General features: G+C 39.1%; 2 pseudogenes; one reads left to right on the top strand and one right to left on the bottom strand.

Annotated features, from left to right (window-relative positions):
- Positions 1–1,107: 1,107 nt before the first annotated feature.
- On the bottom strand, positions 1,108–11,814 carry LOC110869425 (annotated as a pseudogene).
- Positions 11,815–11,886: 72 nt separating this feature from the next.
- On the top strand, positions 11,887–12,809 carry LOC118481327 (annotated as a pseudogene).
- Positions 12,810–15,938: the final 3,129 nt, after the last annotated feature.

Here is a 15,938-nt window from a genome sequence, read left to right as displayed (position 1 = left end):
GATATGACCGGAAAAATGGCCGGAAAACACAAAGTTTCACAAAAACAAATTTTATGTTACCCAAACCGACCTTGAACACTCCCGAAAGGTTTAGAAGCCGTTTTTCAGTTTAGAAAAGCAAGAAAAACCACCAAAACGGGTGCTAAACCTAGTGTCCAAACACACCAAGAACTCGAACAAACCCGGTTTTAAACAAGGTAAAGAGCCAAAGCTCTGATACCAATTGTAGGTCCCTTTTCGCGGAGGATGACGAACCTAAACCTTGTTATACAAACCTACTAGCGAGTGCGGAATCCAAGCTAGTAAGCAAACCGGGATGAAGCAAGTAGAGAAACAAACACACAAGAGTTCACCGATTAACACCACTGTATTAATACGTATGAAGGTTCCAGTTACAAGCACAATGTTTACAAATCAGTTTGCAAACTCTCACTATGTGTGTGTGTGTTTCGGACAGAATGCTCTCAAGCTCTCTAGTCTCTTGTCTGTGTGCATCTATCTACACTCAACACACTGCATGGGTATTTATACCCAGCTCATGTTGTCTATCCCGAAGGATCCGATAGATGGTCCGAAGGATCATCTATCGAGGACAAGTCACTCGAAGGATCAGCAGGGACCTCGAAAGATCACCTTTCGAGGTCTAATCATTCGAAGCATATCTTTCGAGCACCTCGAAGGATCAACAGTATCCTTCGAGGCTATCCTTCGATACAGACAAACATATTACAACTTATTGGCCAAGTCAAACTAGGAGGATAGTTGACTTTGTCAACTTACAGACTAACTTAGGACATCGTTTACATACAGACCGAATACAGACAAAGTACAGACACAAGTGCACCAACACACCGTCATGGCCCATAGTGGTAAAACCCATGGCTCACATGAAACAAAGTGCACCAAGTAGAACTCCAACCCATAACCTCCACATTGGAAGGTCATGGGTTAATTCCTCCCGAACGAATTGATCTAGAACTCGTTGGCTTACCATTACCATCATTATCGTTGTCGTTGCCATCATTATCGTTGACCAATTCCATTTTTAGCCAACTAATCTTTCCATGGTCAAAAAACAAGATTTTCAATTCAACCAGCACTTGCAAATTCAGGGTTAAAAAAAGATGGTATTTGAATTACTTTAACATATACATCTACAAACTTGTATAAAACAGTTTACATATCATCAACACACAATTTCCACTATCTTTTCCTTGGAAAGCTTTTGACAGATAAGTGGATCCAAACACCCCAAGAATCATATTAGCATGCATTATCCATGTAGTCTACCAGTAATTCATTAACCATACCTCTATCCGGAATCTTCCCGGCTGCACCATATATCGGCGCAAGTCCTCCGCTTATTGGCCCGGGATTCTTTTTCACCTAAAAATATAACGAACAATTTATCGGCAAGGTGAAATATATATAGAAGCCGGTTCTTGTACAAAGTGATTTTTGTGTGTGATGGGTAGATGCTTCAGTTAAATTAAAGGTGGTTTTAGACGTGACGTTGTAATGGTTAGGACACACAATTGTAATCACACGGTTCCTTCATGTGTCAGGCCAGGACAACTTGAACGAACCGTTGTATGTTAAAAGCATTGTTGTAACTAGTTTAGACGTACGTTATAATTAATAGTGCATCAACATCTTTACAAATAATATACCAATACTATATTCAAAACAAAGATATCAATCCTCAATGTTATGCTATACTTTTTTATAATATAAAAAATAATAAAGTATATATAACTTAGACTTAACTTCCATTTTGTTCCCTGTGATTTGGTCATTTTAACGGTTTTGCCCCATAGTTTAAAAATAGCCATTTTCCTCCCTGATTTTTCAAACTTATCGTCATTTTGCTCCCCACCTCTAATTCCATCCAAAAAACCCATTAACTAGAAGGGTATTTTGGTAATTTTATAGATAAAAGCAAGGGCAAATAAGTCTTTTCACCTAAATAAATCTATAACTTGTTTATTTACATGTATATAAGTAATTTTTTTCTATCCCCCATCTTTCCAACCACTCTTTCTACCGGCCACCCCCATCCACAACCATCCACCACCACCTGCAACTACCACATGCCGACCACGACTACCGCGACTTTTAACTAAACGTTTTAGTTGAGTTAGAGCCAGGGAGTAAACTACTGAAATACCTCTACTTTTAATTGAACGCTTTAACTGAGTTAGAGCCAAAGAGCAAACTGGCGACAAAATCGAAAGATCAGGGAGGAAAATGACTATTTTTAAACTATAGGAGCAAAATCTTTAAAATGACCAAACCACAAGGAACAAAACAAAAGTTAACTCTATAACTTATTTGAGTTTTTAAAAGAAAAACGTTGAAGCAAGATTTAAGCCAAAAAATCAACATTAACCTTCATTGTTAATTACGATCTTGCCACTCAATCTTAACCATTGAAATAGTGTAATCAACGGTCCAAAAGCACTTAGTACCCTTCTCAAGTAATATCCACTTTGTATATGATCCTAATCCAAATAAATGAAAAGTTATCTAAACAAGAAAATTTGGAGACTTACAGTTTGCACTGAATCCTTTAAATCGTTGAGGAATTCATCAACAACAGGCACATGTTGAAGGGTCACACAGATATGAATGCTGAAATATGAACAATACGTTCGAAATGTCATTTCCCGATTATTATTACACGAAATAAAATTATTATGATCATATACCTGTTGGGTCTCTGCAAAGGACTTAAATGCCAGCCTTTAGAGGACAATATGTCATTCACTTCAAATATGTCAGTTACATTAGAGCCAAACGCCACAATTGTCATATCTGGCCTTCCAACGATAAACAATTCGGGGATCTCTTTCACTCTACAAAACATTCAAAAAAAGGGCATATAAGTAATTTCCACCTTAGAATTAAAAAAAGAGACAGAGAGAGATGCATACCCTTGTTGTATCCTCTTTGATGCTTCCATTATCTCTCTTGTGTGCTCAAGGTAACCTTTAAAACATACAAAATAATGATCATTTTAACTATAAAAATGTGACAAAAAAGGGCCAGAAATTATAAAATCAAATTTTAAATACGCAACCTTCTTGCCCTAATGAAATCATAGCTGCCCAAGCTCCTGCAATCATGTTTCCATGTCGGCTACCAGCAATTGTTGGAGATACATATAGACCACCAGACCACTCGGTAACTTTAGTATTAACATTAAACGCACTTTAAATACACATATATCTCATAATTTCATGCATCAAGCTCACACGTAGATTGGAAAATTCAACCTATCTACTTATAATTTCAATGTGACACGTAGATGGTCGATTGCCGCTTAGAGGACCAAGATAGAAGATTTTGTCCCATGTAAACGCAATATCCCGAGGTGGAGCGACGGGTGTCGGGACACCCGGCCCAATCAGCGTCGGTATAGGCCCGGAGAGAGATATCCGAACACGATGATAAAGTGAGCCCATAGGCTGCCGTGCCTTGAATATAACGAATAATGCGTTTCAATGCCTGCCAATGTTCAATGCTCGGATGATGCATGTGAATGCATATTTGTTGAACCGCATAACTAATATCGGGCCGAGTAAACGTGAGGTATTGCAGAGCACCCGCAAGGCTTCGGTATAACGTGGGATCGTCAAATGGGGTACTAGATGTGGCGGCAAGCTTGGGCTTTGTATCGACCGGTGTACTGACCGGATTGCATGAAGACATACCCGCACGCTGAACAATATCCAAGGCATAAGATTTTTGTGAAAGAAACATAGTCTGACCGGTTCGAGAGACCGTAATACCCAAGAAGTAGCTAAGAGGTCCAAGATCTTTCATGGCGAATTCAGCCGCGAGGCTGCCCATTAGTTTCACCCGTAGCGAGTCGGTAGAAGTGGTGAGTATAATATCATCGACATAGATCAGTAAATACGCAATATCACCCCCGTAATGATATGTGAAAAGAGAGTTGTCACATCGACTTTGCACAAAGCCCATTGAAGTGACAAAATCCGTAAACCTTTGGTACCATGCCCTGGGTGCCTGTTTGAGCCCGTAGAGAGACTTTTTGAGACGACACACGTGGTCTGGATAGTCGCGATGGCGAAAGCCCATAGGTTGATACATATATACAGTCTCCGTAAGATTTCCATGAAGAAACGCGTATTGATGAATGGGCCAAGACTGTGACAGTGCCAATGTTAATACTGTCCGAATGGTGGCCGGTTTAACAACCGGACTGAAAGTTTCCCCGCAATCAACCCCCACTTCCTGATTTCGACCGTCACACACAAGCCGTGCCTTATATCGATCTAATGTGCCATCGGACCTGTATTTATGACGAAAAAGCCACATGCTACGAATAATATGCATGTCAGGATGTCTCGGGACAAGTTCCCAAGTCTTATTTTTAATTAAAGCATTAAATTCGGTCTGCATGGCATTGAACCATTCCGGTGTAGATAAGGCAACATTGGGAGTTTTTGGTATAGGGGCAATGTGGGTTGAGGAGAGATTGAAGATATGTTTGGGTTTGGAAATACCCGACATGGCACGGGTGTGGATGGTTCGTTGAGGTGGAACAGGTGGTGTTGGGTCCGAGATTGGGCTAGGGCATGGGCTGGTAGGTGAAGGCAGTGGGCTGGGAGGTGAGGTATCGGCCAGTGAGTGGGCCGAGGAGTTAGGTTGGGCCTGATGGGAGGTAGTATGTGAGGGGTTGGTGTGGGCCGTAGGAGTAAAGTGTTGGGGTTGGGCCGGAAGGGGAGAAGGGGGAGATTGGGCCGTAGAGATGGGTGTGGGCGGATGCGAGTGGGCTGTAGGGGTGGGTGGGTCTGGTGTGTAGGCCAGGGGGGCGGTTGGAGGTGTAGCAGGTGGGTCGGTTAGGTGGGTAGGTTGGCGAAGGTAAGGGTGTATAGGGGTGTCAAGGAATTGGTAGGAATGAGATGGGTGTTTATGTGGTTTGGAAAATGGAAAGATGGTCTCGTCGAAAAGGACATGGCGGTTGATGGTTATGGTTCGGGTCTTGAGGTCAAGGCATTTGTACCCTCTATGGTTCGAAGGATAGCCAAGAAATACGCATGGGTAGGAACGGTAGGCAAGTTTGTGTATGGTCGTATGAGGTATAAGGGGATAGCAAATACACCCAAACACACGTAAGTGGTCGTAAGAGGGCAAGCACTTGTATAGGCGTTGGGTGGGGGTTTGAAAGTCAAGTGTTTTGTTAGGAATGATATTTAATAAATATGTTGCGGTTTCAAGGGCGTGATGCCAATAAGTGTTTGGGGTTGACGAGTGGGCCACAATGGTACGCATTAAATTATTGATAGTGCGTATTTTGCGTTCGGCTTTACCATTTTGGGAAGAGGTATGTGGGCAAGAGAAACGGAAGTGCATGCCATGGGTGGTGCAAAACGTATGAAATTGGTTATTGGCATATTCACGTCCGTTGTCACATTGAAATTGTTTAATTTTGGTACCAAATTGGGTGTGAACGAAAGTGGTGAATTTAGTGAACATTGCATATACATCAGATTTATTGGCTATAGGGTAGGTCCATAGAAAGTTGGTGTAATCGTCTAAAAATAAGACATAGTACCGGTGTCCCCCATTAGAAATAATGGGAGAGGTCCAAACATCACTGTGGATTATATCAAAAGGCAAACGAGTACTTGTATTAGAAGCAACAATAGGAAGTCTAGTATGTTTCCCAAAAATACAAGCACGACACACTTTATTGTTTAAAGAACCACAAGAAATTGAAGATGAAGTTTTTAAAGTTTGTAAAATAGCTGGGCCAGGATGACCGAGCCGTTGATGCCAGATGTCTTGAGAGATAGCTGCAAAAGTGGATGCAGTGGTGAGGTTGGTGATGTTGGACGGGTTGAGAGTGTAAAGGTCCCCCGAGCTATTGCACCGTAGGATAGGTTTCTTGGTCTTGAGGTCCTTCACAGTAAAACCATAAGGGTCAAATTCAACAGATAATTGGTTATCAGTAGTGAAACGACGTACAGAAATAAGATTTTTAACGAGATTAGGTGCGTATAAGACGTTATTTAATTTAAAGGGTGGGAAAGGTGGGGGGAGGGTTATGTTGCCTTGTCCGAGTACCGGAATGGTTGTGCCGTTGCCAACAATAATGTTGCGAATAATGCCAGAATTAAAAAGAGACTGAAACTTATCAGATTGAGGAGACATTGTACCTGACGCGCCGGTGTCCATGGTCCATGAAGAGTCGTTGTTATGGAGAGCCAAGTTGTAAAGTGCTTGTGCTATATCAGTGGGAGAATATCCAGCAGCATACGTTTGGGCCGAGGAAGGAGTGTTCGGTTTTGGGCCAAGAATCTTCGTGTGAAGTTTTCTCTAAATGACATCTATGTGGGTCAAGCAAAGAACACGGGTGGAATGTATCGTCTTGACTTAGCTGAAGATGGGATTGATGAAGAAGAAGATTCGGATGAAGGGGGCGTTTTTGTGATTGATGGGTTTGGGAATGAAAGTGATAGTGATAGTGGTGGTAGTGATAGTACTAGTATTGGTGAATGTAATGCAATTTGTTTTGAATTGAATGAAATTATGTCTTCTGATTATATCGCTTGTTCAATTTCTTTATGGCATAAACGTTTAGCTCATACAAATATTTTTTTTTATATAAACCAGCCTATTTTTATTTCATTCCAAACATCAGGGCAAATTAGATAAGGATAGCAGGTAGACGAGCAACAAACTGCGCCGCCATCCCTTTCTGAATATAAAAACCCAATCTACTAAAAACAAAGCTCTGCCCCTGAGGGGTCGAAAAGTTGCTATGGACCACACGCTGCACTTTAGACAAGAACCGAACTGCCTCCGGCGCCAAGGAGCCGAACGTGTCAAACGCCAGGGGGACAAAGGCATGCTGATTATCCTCACAAGCTTTCGCGTGATTTTCCACCTTCTTTGACTCTGCTTTCAGTACCGCTTGCCCCGCCACAAACCCATTTTCCTGGAACTCGGCTAGTGGGGATACACCTGTGAGATCGACACAAGCATGTTTCCCGCCCTCCGAACCAAAAACTAGCACGTCAGCTGGGCGTAGGGTGGATCTCCCCTCCGACGGGTCTGTAAGAAAATTAACCGGTGCCTCTTTCTTCGCCGAGATCCCTGCTCGTCTGAGAATATCCATTAACGCGTCTCGCACAAAGTCATGGCGATACTTAAACCCCGGCAACTCTCTACAAATATTAAAAACATTGAAAAAATGCAAACTAAAGGTTTATTAAAATTAAAAGATAAAGACTTTGAAAAATGCGAAACTTGTGTGAAATCAAAATTCACAAAGAAACCTTTTCCAAGTGTCCATAAACGCAATACATCACTACTAGAACTAATTCATTCAGATATTTGTGAACTGAATGGAGTTCTTACTTGTGGGGGTAAGAGATATTTTATCACTTTCTGCGATGACGCGAGCCGATACTTATATGTTTATTTGTTGCATTCAAAAGACGAAGCTTTTGAGGCATTTAAAATATATAAGGCTAAGGTTGAAAAACAAAAAGAGAAACGCATTAAAATTATTCGCTCGGACAGAGGCGGAGAATACTTTAACCGAAAGTTTGATGCATTCTGCGAAGAGGAGGCATCATACATGAGAGAACTGCACCGTATACTCCCCAACAAAATGGTTTGGCTGAGAAAAAGAACCGAACCTTGGTAGAGATGGCTAACTGTATGTTAAATCAATCGGGTCTACCTCGTAATATGTGGGGGGAAGCTGTGTTAACCGCATGTTATGTTCACAATAGGATCACTAGTCGTGTGATACCTACGAGCCCATATGAGTTGTGGAAAGGAAGAAAACCAAACCTAGAGCATTTGAGGGTTTGGGGGTGTCTTGCCTACTATCGCGTACCTGATCCAAAGACACTCAAACTGGGAAAACGAGCTTTCAAGAGTGTATTCATTGGATATGCTTCGCATAGTAAATCTTACCGATTGTTGGATGACGAATCAAGTATAGTTGTAGAATCAAGAGATGTGGAATTCTTTGAGAACAAGTTTTCTAGAGATGATGAAAACTCAAATGGCACCACAACTTCTAGTACTTCTGAAAAAACAACCCTCACTAATAGTTGAAGAACCAAGGAAAAGTACTAGAGTTAGAAAAGAGAAAAGTTATGGAGATGATTTCTTTTCTTACCTGGTTGAGGGAACTCAAAAGAAAGTGACGAGAGAGGTCATTTTCGCTGTAAATTTGGATTATGATCCTAAAACTTTCAGTGAAACAATGCCATCAAGAGATGCTCCTTTGTGGAAGGAGGCAGTCAATGATGAAATGGATTCCATTATAGGAAATGGAACTTGGGAGTTAGCTGATCTATCCAAGGGAAATAAACCTATTTGATCCAAATGGATTTTCAAAAAGAAGTATCATCCAGATGGATCTATCTCTGCCTATAAAGCGAGATTAGTTGCTAAAGGGTATAGGCAGAGAGAAAGGATCAACTATTTTGATACCTATGCACCTGTGGCTAGAATTAGTTCTATTAGAACTCTAATAGCGGTGTTTGCTTTGAAAGGGCTGTACATCTATCAAATGGATGTAAAGACAGCATTTTTAAATGGGTATCTAAATGAGGAGATTTATTTGGAGCAACCAGAAGGGTTTGTGATACCGGGGAAAGAGAACAAAGTGTGTAGACTTATTAAGTCTCTATATGGTTTGAAGCAAGCTCCTAAATGCGAACCCGGTTATACAGTCGTGATTTGTCTTTGTGTTGATGATATGTTGATAATTAGCACTCACGTTGAAGGTATTTCTGAAACTAAGAAATATTTGTCCTCGAACTTTAAGATGAAAGATCTAGGAGAAGTTGATACCATTCTTGGGATCAAGGTGAAGAGAACTGGAAGTCAGATTTCTCTAAGTCAATCTCATTACATAGAGAAAATTCTGACTAAGTTTCAACACTTAAATATTAAAGAGTTTAATACCCCATTTGATCCAAGTGCGAAACTTAAAGTGAACTCTGGAAGAGCAGTGGCTCAATTGGAGTATGCGAGTGCTATTGGAAGTATGATGTATGCAACGCATTGCACTCGTCCTGACATTGCTTTTGCTGTAAGCAAACTGAGTCAGTATACTATTAATCCAGGGACAGAACACTGGAAGGCAGTGGGTAGAGTACTAGGATACCTGAAATGGACCAGTAACTTAGAACTGACATACACGTCTTCTTCCAGAATACTTGAAGGTTATTCTGATGCAAGCTGGATTGATCGCACCAATGATTCAAAATCTACAAGTGGGTGGATTTACACTCTAGCAGGAGGAGCAATTTCTTGGGCGAGCAAGAAACAGACGTGTATTGCCCACTTAACTATGGAAGCTGAGTTCATAGCGTTAGCTGCGGCTGGTAAGGAAGCGGGGTGGATTAGAGATCTACTTATTGACATCCGTCTGTGGGATGTTCCAATGCCGTCTATTCCCATGTATTGTGATAGTGAGGCCACACTATCTAAAGTATACAACTCAGTGTATAATGGGAGGTCAAGACACATAGGTCTTCGGCACAATTATGTGAGACAACTGCTTGAAAGTGGTACCATCAAGGTTATCTATGTCAAGACAAGTAAGAACTTGGCAGATCCGTTTACTAAACCTCTGACGAGGGATTTGGTTGTGAATACCCCGAGAGACATGGGTCTAAAACCACAATAGAATCGTAAATGATGGAAACCCAACTTGAACTTAGTGCTCCTATTTCTCAAGTTTAATGGGTAAAAACGAAGTCACTTAACGATAGAAGGTACTATCAAATTTGATAGATCCATGGGAGGTATGATAGTCTGTCGTTGCAGAGAACAAGGGTGAGCTTATGCTCTTAACAAAGTTTTGGAGGCATCCAAGCAACGTGGATGATGTAAAACTTCGCCTATATGATCTAGGGGTGGTGCCGCCTCGAGTGAAGATTAGTGGTTTATCTTCTAAAGGGTCATGAAAAGGATTTATAGCGCACGGCCATATTCGCGCTTAGTAAGAACGCAAAGTCAGCTGGTGATGTGTGGGGGTAAACCGAAGGGGGCTATCAGGTTAATGGTTTAATTCCATAGGACACCATCAAATCTGTCTCTTCTTGTTTATCAACATAAACTGGGTTTAATCTTCGTGAGACCTAGTGACGTCATATAATTTCAGTGACTTAATAGAGACTAGTTACCTTCCGAATATCATGATTTCTGTATAAAACTATACTAGTCCCTTTGGGTGCCAACCCATACTTATGAACATCTGCTGATATAGAGGTCACTCATTGAACTGTAAAATCAAATGGTGGAATTGGGTACCTGCAAAATAATAAATTAAATCATATAATTTATTATATTTTGGCATTAGTGCATATTGGTTATATAATATAAGCAACAATAGTAATGAACAAAACACTAAGATAATCACACCCGAGTTTGCGTGCAAAAGGCAACACAAAACCACCAAGACAAAGGTCTACATGCAGACAAATCCCGTAACTAACTGCTAATTCACCGAGCTCCTGCAAGATATAAGTATATAACCCACAAATCATTACCGGCAAACAAATTATTTAACAAGTTAGTGACTGATAAACTTTGCTAGATCATACACCTTACCTCTATTGGGTCAATGATTCCATGTGGAAAACCAGGAACCGATCCAACAATCTGATTTGCGATTAAAATGTTGAGTTGTTATGATTTAGGCATATTAAATAAGACTGAAAAGATGACAATCAGTGTACCAGTTCAACAACCACGTACCATTATGGTGTTTTGTTGATATATTTCTTGATAGCTTTAACATCTGCTTGAAATTCCTTATTCACGGGAACACGCCACAATTTGATTTTGAAATATTGACAAGCTTTGTCATAAGCTGAGTGTGCAGATTCAGGTATTATCCTGCACTCAGAAAGAGAGGAAAAAAACTTTATAGGTTAGAGGTGGAAAGTTCAACTGAATTATATGAAAAAGAGTCAATTAATTATTTACTGATAAGTGATATCGGGTCAAACAGGTTTAACAGGTCAAAAGTCTCTACGTGTATCAAAATGCTTACAGTGTCCTGAATTATTTACTGTAATCCTTTTCAACACATCAATTACTTACAAAAGTCTATAAGATTTGCAAAAGTGTGTTGGTCGGTTGACCCGCATGTTAAAATTTTCCATTTTAAGTTGGGTCACTTTTGACTGGTTAACCAACCCAACCATGTGAATTAAGATCATATGTAATGCATTAGTTATTTACAAAACATAAAAAACGAAAAAAATGATTGATAGGTCGACGGTTGTCCCAACCCCACCTGAACCGTTTCACCAGCAAATTAAAACCACCAATTTGACCCGAAGCCATTTTGACCCGTTACCCAACCCACCCACTTTGACCTAAAATGTTTCAGTTAAAAGTAATTATCTGACTATTTTAATAATATGATTTTATCGTATCTAATGCATCAAATTTAATTATTCACAATAAACAAAATTCGGGCAAAAAGGGTCAAAGGTCAGCCCAAACCCATTTGACCGGCTCAGTAAAACTTAAAACCGTTTGTATTATTCCAAATGACTAACCCGCCCACCCATATTGCCACCTTAAAAGTAATCTTACGACAAAAAAAAATCAAACCCACATTTCCGGACATGTAATATTCTTTTTCGCCCTCATATAATCACGTGACGATTTGACAGCCATTAATATACTCTCTGTTCCTCCAGAAGTCATATTGCCACATATTTTCCCTCCGGATGCCTTTTCTTTACTTCCGAAAAGAGCGCCTGTCATTGCAACCACTTCTGCCTCAATCAACCCAACCCGTTACCCCCCGTCTATTGCCTATTTCCTTAACTTAACGTGATGGTATTCTATAACCGATGAGCAGGAAACTCCTGTTCATGTCTTCCAGGACAACCATCACTCGATCACGACTTATAATACTATCCCAAATCGAACTTTTACGCAAAGACTTCAAGTAAACCGCAACGAGAAGGGCAGTTTCGTAAATCATTCACATGCATAGAGACTGCAAAACAAATAGCAGCAGCAGCAGAAGAAGAAGAATCAGCTGCTGTTTTCTCTGAACTTTTTCACGGGTTCCTTACAATAGGAACTCTAGCTGCAGAAACCGTCACTAACGAACCAAAAACACCGACGTTTGCCACCTACATTGAGAACGATATGGTGGTCCTAGAACCTGAAGCAAGGGAGAATGAACTGAAGCTCATTAATGATGAATTAGAGAAGGTTTTAGAACCCGAAGGAAAGGAGAATGCAGCGGTTGTTTGTCCGCTTAAAGATTATCTGTTTGGTTCGGTAATTGAACTGTCGGAAACAGTGACGGCTAAGAGAGAAAAAGGAGCATAGAACCTCACTTGGAGAGCTGTTTCAGAGAACTAAAACAGTTGAAGAAGTTGTTGCTGGAGGTAAAGTTAACAAAGGTGAAAAGATAAAAGAGAAAGAAACTGAAAAGTCTGCTGTTTGTTTGTTTCATCTAAGCACTCCTCAGCTGATAAAAAACCGCGAAAGGTATACTCATATAATGTTTTCTTGACTTGCAAGTTACACAGATCTTTATAGCTAGGGTGTAAAAGGACCGAGCTGAGCTCTGCTCGTTTAACTTATGAGAGCTTGAGCTCAAGCTCGAGCACGGCTCGTGAGTAGTTTAAGTGCGTATCTTACATATTTTGTGTGGTTTTATATGATATATGTTTAGAAATGTTTTATTGCGAGAATTTATATGTTTGCAGGTTAAGAACGTAAAATGGGTGAAGTTACGGAGTTTAAAGAGAAAGAGGAACATGCGAGATGGATGAGTGAGGTAACTGGCAATGTGCGGGACGTGTTTCGAATTTGAGATGAGACTTACGGATGGGTCTTGAAATTTAGGATTGAGAAAGGGTGCAAAGTGCAACCTACAATGTGAACACACTAAATTCCAATCACTTTTTGGGAGCCATTCATGTGATGGAGAGAGAGATATTAATTAATTAATTAATGGGTAAAGGATCAAATAAAAATAATATTAACGTACGAACCGTACGCATTAAGGGAAAAAGCAAAAAGTGGCGATGTCATTTTGGTAATTATCAGCAACTTCAAAATTACTGGGGAAAAAGCAAAAAGTGTCTTTTGAGTAATTTTGAGCATCTGTAGAGTAATTTTGGGAAATGTAGAGTAATTATCAAATTACTCTAGTAGAGTAATTTTGCAAAATGTTTTGTAGAGTAATTTTGTTAGTATTTAGTTATATGGTTTAGTTTTTAGCTTTTAGTTAGGGGGCTTAGTTTTTTTTTTGTTTTTTTTATGGTTAGTGTAATTTTGATAATTACCCTACACGACCAAAATTACTCTACATGAACATTTACAATGGTTTAGGTTTTTTTAGGTTTTTGGGGGGTAGGGGGTAGTTTAGGTTTTTTTTTTTTTTTTTTTTTTTTTTTTTTTTGGGGGGGGGGGGTTAGTGTAATTTTAATAATTACCCTAAAACTTTGATAATTACCCTACACGACCAAAATTACTCTACATGAACATTTACAAAATTACTCTACAGAAGCTCAAAATTACTCTACTAGAGTAATTTTGAAGCTGATGATAATTACCAAAATGACACCGCCACCTTTTTTACTTTTCTTTCAATTCGTACGTTTATTTTATTTTCACGGGAACTTAACTCTTAATTAATGATCACATGTCCTCAAAGAACATCTTAAGGTGAAAAGTTCAATTCTTGGAAGGTCTATGTATAGCTAGTTAATAGGAGTTGATTAGGGCTAGAAGCGATTAATATCTTTAAAAAGACTCTTAAATTCTTGGTAGAAAATAGGGATAAGCATTTGGTACTGGGTACCGGTTATATTCGGTACAAGTACCCATTTATTTCATTTTCTGGTACCGCTTCGATACCGGTACCCGTTTTCCTCATTTTTCGGTACCGGTACTTTCGATACCGGTTTGGTACCATGCTTATCCCTAATGCAAAATTAGTTTCGGTCTTTATTTGTTCGGGGCCGTTGGCATGATCCATGAGTGTTTAGTCCCCCAAAATTTTCTGGTACGTGATTACCTTCAGTATATTATTTAAATTTTTTGTTGGAGAAATTAGAACGTAATGGTTGTTTCAAGAGGTGTGTGTTCACTTTTAGATCAAATAATTTTGGTAGTTCTCTCTAAATATCAAACCAAAGGGGGGAGGGGGTGGTTCTATCACTCACAAGCACCCAATCAAGTTCCGCCATGTCATCAACCATTTTTCCATCACTCACAACCTTTTTTGGTGGCAATGGTCATCACTCACCACCACACCCAATAATTTCCCCCCAACCAACAATTACCCTCACAAAAAAACCATCATGGGCCATGAAGAAAATAACGAAATCTGATTTCGTGGTGATATAACGCGTGGACTTTTGGAGCGGCGGTGGGTATAACACGTGGACTTTTGTGTATAACGGTGCTATCACGCACCGGCCCTTGTCGCCTAATACAACTCAGATTGAAAAATAGAACCTAGTATGTGTGTATTGTGTAATTCGTATGAACCAGAATAGGGTGTAACCAAAAATGGAGTTAGAATTGGGGGATGAAGAGATCAATTGCTAGAAACTGCCTCTAAATAGTTTTTATTATATAAAACTAGGTTACAATCTCGTGTATTACACGGGTTTATAAATGTAATGTTATATAATTAATAATATTTTTTTAAATATGCATTGCATGATAAAATAAACCTGTATATTATAAGTATAATATAATATAGTGTAATTTGTCAACATATAGTAGTCAAGATATGTATTTAAAAAATGTAATATTGAAGTGACAGTTATAAATTTTGTTAAGTTAATTTTTAAATCATTATTTATTTAATCGGATATTAACATTGATTTTTTTAGTGCCACCTATTTTTTTTTATTTAACATGTTGTATTTTTACTATCCAACCACATTAAATATTTGAAAATTTTTAGAAACACTCATTAAAACAACTATCATCATTATTTTTTGTTTTTTTTTTAATATTTAAAGAAACATAACTTTTTGAACTTGGTGAACCTTTTATAAGTAAAACATATAAGTGTATTTAAAATATTATAATTAAACTCATTTCTTTAATAATATAATAACTATCTTTAATTAAAAAATAAGTATCCATAATTTAGTAGGAGATAAAAGCGTAAAACCAAAAAGTAGATGTCTGTTGACACGTTTCCCAGTTGTTTTCTTTTAATGCCTTAAAAAGTGCATTAATCTTCCGTTTCGACCTCAGCCAAAGGCTCTTCCTCTTGGACCCTCCAGTAGCTGTCGCCCCTTGGACCCTACTACCCGGGGGTGCTGCCCCTAAACCCTCGTTGTTGCCCCCTTGGAACACTTAGAATTATAACAACTCATACACCCGTGCACTCGTGCACCACCAAACTTGTTTGATGTGTATTAAATGAGTAAATTACTTTTTAAGTCACTGTGTTTTAGTGGTTTTAACCACTTGAGTCCAAAAACAAAAGTACAAGTGTAAAAAATTGGAGTCAAAACATTATAAAATGAGCGGCTAGGGACTCAGTGTGTTAAACTTTTTGATTTTGGATTCAAATAGTTAAAACCACTAAAATACAGTGACTCAAAAAGTAATTTATCCATATTAATTTCACTTTAGTCGCCAAATCAATCCCAATTACACTAAAATATCCGACATTATTATCTTCATCTGTCTAGAAAAAGAATTATGTAGGATAGGTTTTCAACTTCCGAACGATTGTGTATGACAAGTGTGACGTGCGGAATCCATACACGTGCGTGGACCGAACACGAGAATCGTACTAAATCTGTGATTCGATTGATAGATCTGAAAAGTACAAAGAAACTTGAATCACCTTGCTACTTTCTCTCTCTAGCTCATATGCTCCAAATGTAGCAAATGACAAAAGTTCTAAATCTAAGGCATAAGCCTCC

The sequence above is a fragment of the Helianthus annuus genome, chromosome 8, assembly GCF_002127325.2.
Source record: "Helianthus annuus cultivar XRQ/B chromosome 8, HanXRQr2.0-SUNRISE, whole genome shotgun sequence".
In the NCBI taxonomy this organism is placed as follows: Eukaryota; Viridiplantae; Streptophyta; class Magnoliopsida; order Asterales; family Asteraceae; genus Helianthus; species Helianthus annuus.
The sequence above is the reverse complement of the archived record's forward strand: the minus strand, read 5'-3'. Positions and strand labels throughout refer to the sequence as shown.